The sequence below is a fragment of the Gouania willdenowi genome, chromosome 21 (genome assembly GCF_900634775.1).
Source record: "Gouania willdenowi chromosome 21, fGouWil2.1, whole genome shotgun sequence".
Taxonomy (NCBI): Eukaryota; Metazoa; Chordata; class Actinopteri; order Blenniiformes; family Gobiesocidae; genus Gouania; species Gouania willdenowi.
In genome coordinates, this window is record NC_041064.1 from 20,594,401 (window position 1) to 20,600,692 (window position 6,292).

The window sequence follows — 6,292 nt, forward strand, 5'->3', positions numbered from 1 at the left end:
GTACCAACTACTTCTATAGAAGAATACAATAAAATAAGAAAAAAAATATATTTTTTCCCTCCATGTATGGCACCACCTGGTTGAAAGCCAGAAATGCCATTAGCATTTGCCTATTCACTGTAAAGAATGAAAAGCTGACTTTACTTACTAAAAAACTATTTTATGTTGACTTAGATCAATAATAGATTTGATTAACTTATAAATCATTCAAATGTATCTATGTAAACATAACTTATGAATGAATCAAATCTTATTAATCTAAGTAAACATAAATTACTTCTTTTAAGGAAACTTTTAAGGCATTTTATTTTAAAAGTAAAGTCAACCTTTTATTCTTTACAACCGGTATACTGCCTATACCTCTTCTGTGTATGCTGTGCCTAAAATTAAAACCTTTCTCAGATTTGGAAACATTTTAAATATTTAGCATGACTATTTATTTCAATAAAAAAGTAACTCAGTTACTTTGCTAATTACTTAAATAAAAGAATAATGCATTATTGTGAAAAGTAACATTTGAGTTACTTACAAAACTAAATTAAAAAAAACAACCCTTCAGTGCCACAAACCTTATTACTATAAACAAAATGTTAGTGAGCTGCAGATACACAGTGGAAAGAATGTGAATACTTTCTAACCAAAGTACTGCTGTGCTACCTGGCTTATGTTCATGCGAAATGCCAAAACGCCAAAAGTTAAAAAGCGCAGCATGAACCAAAGTGTCATTTGGTAGTTTGTAGCCGAGTGGTCTGGTTCTACTCAAGACTCCCACATTTGGCTGGAAAGTGGTCTGAGGCTGCAGATTACGGGGCATCGTGCCCCAGCTGAGTGTGGCTCATCACTCCTTGTTTCCACCTTGAACTGGGATCCCAGTGAGAGACTGCAGAGCTGAGAAACGTTATATAAGTGGGTTACCATCTTGTAGTGTTGAATGTTTAAATGCATTCACAAGAGTTTTGCTAAAACTGCATTAATAGTTATTACACTTACGCAAACTGAAGAAACAATCCAATACAAAACTCACAATAATCATCAAAATTGTAAAGCTAAACCAGTCAACCTATTTTCTTATTAGCTCTGATCTGAGTGTTTTGAACTAATATTGATGATTCTTTGCTACTGCTAATTTTTTAGCCTATGTATCCTTATTTATTTACATTATATCATATATTATCAGTTATCCAGTGCAGAAAAACATTCAATGTTGGTATATAAAACCACATACTGTGAGATATTCAAATTAATCCCAATTCCTTTGTTTCTAAACTAAAATATTCTTCTTAAAGCTGATATCCGGAGTAATCGAGAAACGTGTCGATGTCCCGCCCTAAACAGCCTCACTTCCTCCTACTGCCTCTGCCAATTTACCAGAAGCCACGCCTCTACTTTTCTGCACGCCCATTGCGGAACATAATAAGGTTTTATTGATATAGGTCTATGGGTCAGGTAAGAGCCGAAATCATATTTACCTGTTTGCTGTTGTGATGCGCGACCTTGTTTCCGTGCAAAGTTCCGCGTTCACTTTGATTGACAGTATCCGCTACAGGAAGTCGAGGCCTATTTGCTGGGCAATCACGGCGCTCGTTTCCATTTGTATAGGGGTCTAGGACGAAGTCGGGACTTATATACATTGACGTATATGAATGACCAACGGCAGTAGACCATAGTAAAAGACTAGTTAGGTAATTTTTTGCATTTCAAAAGAATGATATATAAACATAGATTTCTCAGAAACTCCAGATATCAGCTTTAAAGGAATTCCTAGCTGTTATTTTGAGCATAACTTAATTGTCTTCCTATGATCCGACTCTGCACAGAACAGAACATATTGAGCAATGCATTTTAGTTGTCTTATATTTTTCAATAAGAAATTTATCAGAAATTTGATTTGAAAAATAAACTTCTCTCCACCAAGGAATTTATAGTGTTTGTGTCCTTCTAAAATGTGTCATACTGTACATATGAGGACTTCGTTTAATAGAGCTGAGCTTTAGACTTCTCTTCTGTCTCAAGAAATCACAACATGAAGTGAGTAGCTGAGTTTCCATTACCCTTGAAAATGCACAAAATCTAAATAGCGCTATAAAAACTGGCAATGGAAACACCCAAATTTTGAGAAAAAAAAAAAAACCACTCAAATATTGCAAAAAAGTTTTTACGCTTTCATGAGGAGGAATTTCAGATGTTTTCATATTGAAAAGTGTCGCAAAAGTGCAATAGAAACACCTTTTCAAATACACGTCACAGGATGTGACATACCTGGTCACATGACCACTTCTCTCATGATGCGCTACCTGTAGACAGGAGAGGAGACCCAGACATTTATTAGCGTTATACTTAAAAAAATATTAGGCATGAAACAACAAAGTGTTAAAAGGAGGTCTTCCTGCAGAGAAGTTTCACAGGATGAGAGTAGTTGCGAGGCTCCTGACCAAAAAAGCCTTCAATGAAAACACTTTCAAAGCGCTTTGTCAACATTTAGAAATATCGCTTTTATTTTGCAAAAATCTGTAATGGAAGCACATCTAGAGTTTTATTTCAGGTCGTGATTAATAAAATAATGTTTCCAAATGATTACAGTGAATACACATGTAAGAATGTGGGCATAGGGAGTCTTATGTGAGTAAAAAAAACCCACAACATTCCACAGAGCAACAGTTTACTTTTGTTTAGTCGACACATTGTGTTCCAGCTAATGGTCAAACCATTTGTGCTTGTCCCAAATGCTGCAGTATCTGCGGCTTTGTTTGTTGTAATCAGGCTGACCTTGTATTTGTGCATCAACCTTGAACACTGTAGCTAGAGGAGAGAAAAACAGGCCGAGCCGTCCTATCACACGCCTGTGTTACATGCTTGTGTGATTGGGCTGTTCTACATTGAGTGAGAGGATCACAGCTTAGGTAAACAATGACCAAAACAGTTTTTTCCCTAGAGGGAGGGTGTGTGTGTGAGTGTGTGCGTAATGCTTAGCTGTGTTTTTATAAATAAGAGTTAAACCAACTGAGTTGCGAAGCCTGCACACAGAGTGACTTTGAAGGGTTTCAACAATGACAACTGAGTCCACTGCTTTCCTTTCATTCAGCCAAACTTAATTTTTCCCCACTCATTTTAGCCATATAGCACAAATTTATCCCAGAGCTTGTTGGATTCTTGGTCCTTTTGTTGAGTTATTGATGATAAATTTAACAAGAATACTTTGCATCTTAATAATTAGGTGTCGAGGTTCTGTCTCAATGGACACCTTCTACTTATTGGGTTTAGAATCCAAAAGAAGTATGTTTCTTCTCTTAGTTTTCTACATTTCTTGTGTAAAACTCTTGAATAATTTATTAATGGCTGCTATTGTTTTGCAGGTAGAATTTTATTCTTCATTAAGGTGTAAATGACACTATATAGGAAAATTTGTATTTTTTGTATTATTGTTCAACTTAAAGTTGTTCTCTTTCATAACATTCATTACGATATCTCACTATGGGATTTACGCCTTCAAGTCATATCTCAGAAGCCCTCTCTCATTACCCCAATCCTGATTGGCTGGTGAAATGAAGTCATCCGCAACAGGTAGTCCCACCTACTATAAGTAGAGTAAGTAGAGAATACAGCACCATTCAAAAAACTATTCTCACTCAGAGATATCTCACGTAGCAGCCACGTGCCTGTGCTTGCGAACTTTTTCTTCCTGCCTGCACACCAGCACAGAGGAGAAGATGGCACCACTGCGCTGTCTTCACGGTGAAGAGCCTCCATAGGCGGCTGGCACGCCAAGTCAGCTTGTCGTAACAGAAACCCTACATTCCCCCTCTCGGCACCAAGGCTGTCGCGGCAGAGATGGAGACAATGCCCTGAGCGGAGCCTGCAGTGGGACTCGTTTCCAGCTGGGGTTCCCAGTCCGACTGCGCCTTTGTTCCTCCGCCTGGAGAGGACATTTTGGAATTTGATTGTGGGGACGATGATGACGTTACCTCTGAATTTCTCATTTAAGAGGACGAAGAGGAGGACGACATCTTTGTCACCTTGGCTCGGGCTGCAAAGCTCATTGCCTCTGTTGCCTTAATGAAGGGAGCTGAGGGGACCACACCAGCTTCTCCTCTCCCCAGCTTGGACATGCTGGATGTCTGCAGACTTTCTGCTGCTTGTCTGGCCATCCTCTGTCTTGCCGTCATGCTCCTCCCATCTTCCCAGAGCTGCTGGACAAGGTGACGCGTTCCTGGAAGAACTGGCCGTTCAGCAGCAGGAGCTCGATACCGGGCACTTTATCCCTAGAATGTGAGGCTTTGGAGAGCCTGGGCTTGCCCCGCATGCCCCTTGTAGAATCGCTGGTCACAGCACACCTGCTTCCTCGGCCATCTGTCGTGTCCCCCCGGAAACTGAGTCCAACTGCTTACAGTCAGCCCTGACGTAGCGCTCCCACAAAGCTGCGGTGTTCTCAGCCAGATCACTCAACGTGTTGTTGCTGCTCACGGCCTACCAGGCGGAGCTGTGCGATGACCTTGGGTTGACTCTGGACCCGACCAGCTGGCAGGAGATGTCGGTGGTCACCGACTTGCGCTTTTGGATCCAGCGCTGTGCAGTCCAGGCCACAGGTCCTCCAGGAACGGGCCCGCTGGCTCAACCTGTCGAACCTGTTGGAGAACGAGAGGGGGGACATCCTTGACATGCCCGTCATCCCTGAGGGGATCTTCAACTCCCAGCTGGCCTCTATGCAGAGGCGTTGCGAAGCCAAGAAAAACAATGATGAGGCTCTCCACCTCTGCCTTCCCAGGAAGCCCCCCATCCTGCCTCCACCTGCTCGCTGCAAGGCATTCCCAGTTCCTCAGGGCGTGCAGTTCAAGACCACAGGTCGTAGTTGAAGAAGGGCCAGTATTTGACTTGCTCCTAGGTCCTGACCTACTTGAAATGATGGCACCAGAAGCTGGACCAAGCACCATCAATTGTGCTCACTAACCTGTGATTGCACAGCTAATGGCACCAGAAGCTAAAATTTCACTAGTTGATGGAACCTCATCACTTGTGTATTCAAGCTCTGTAGCTGCCCTGGCTGCATCTGAGCAGGATGGCAGGACGCAGCTTACATCTATAATTAATCAGAAACACATAGAGACGAGCGACAACATCTCCAAGGAGGATGCCTCAGAGAAGAAGAAACGCCACTTATTGAGAAACAAGGAGGCTTCCCATGTGTATCGACAGAAGAAGAAACCTGCGAATGCACGGATGATGGTACCACAGGTAGTAGTTGAAGAAGGGCCAGTATTTGACTTACATCTAGGTCTTGACCTACTTGAAATGATGGCACCAGAAGCTGGACCAAGCACCATCAATGGTGCTCATCAACCTGTGATTGCACAGCTAATGGCACCACAGAAAGTAGTTGAATAAGGGCCAGTATTTGAATAGCTCCACATTCTTGATCAACCTGAAATGCTGGCACCAGAAGCTGGACCAAGCACCATCAATAATGATCATCAACCTATGAATGCAGAAACGTATGAAAAGAAACTCTGCTTACTGAGAAACAAGGAGGATGTCCATTTGTATTGACAGAAGAAGAAACTATCTGTATAAAGCTTGACAGATCATGTTGCCATGCTGGAAAAAATAAACAGCATACTGAAGCAAGACTATTAAACAACTGTATTCTATACTTTCATTTTCTGAAATATAAATCTAGTTCATATAAAGTGCAGAATAAAAATATCTGAGCTGGTGCATCTTGTCACTTTGTCACTAATCCTGGCGACAACAAACATTGTCAAAAGCTAATTCTAGCACACGGCAGAATCTTTTCCTTTTGTGTTCTGCTTTTCTCCAAAAATTAACAATGAAACGTCCTAAAAATGGACACAAATTTTTGATAAAAGTTTGAAATGTATTGTTCTATACTGCCACTAACTGTCTTTATTCACAGGAAATCAGGGACATTCTTAGAATAAGATCATATAATTGTTTTTACAGTTAAAGTGTTCCTAAAGAATATCTCTCATTAACTTTGCAAAAAGTATATCATGTTTGGTGGCAGAATATTTCTTGTTCCAAAAGGTTTCTCATTCATTCATCCCTTATCACACATACATGATAGCCACAACCCCAATGGAAGCGCAAAATTTAAATCATTAAATTTCGGTGGTGCTGGTTACCCCGGCCCCACTGCAGTGTATGTTATTCTCGTTTGTCAACTTTTATTTTCTTTGTAACCTCAAAGTGTGCTTTCATTTGACCTTTTAAACATGCTTGCGCGCCCCAGAGAAGAAAAACCTCCTGTTCCAACTGCAAAAGCTGAAACACTGAACCA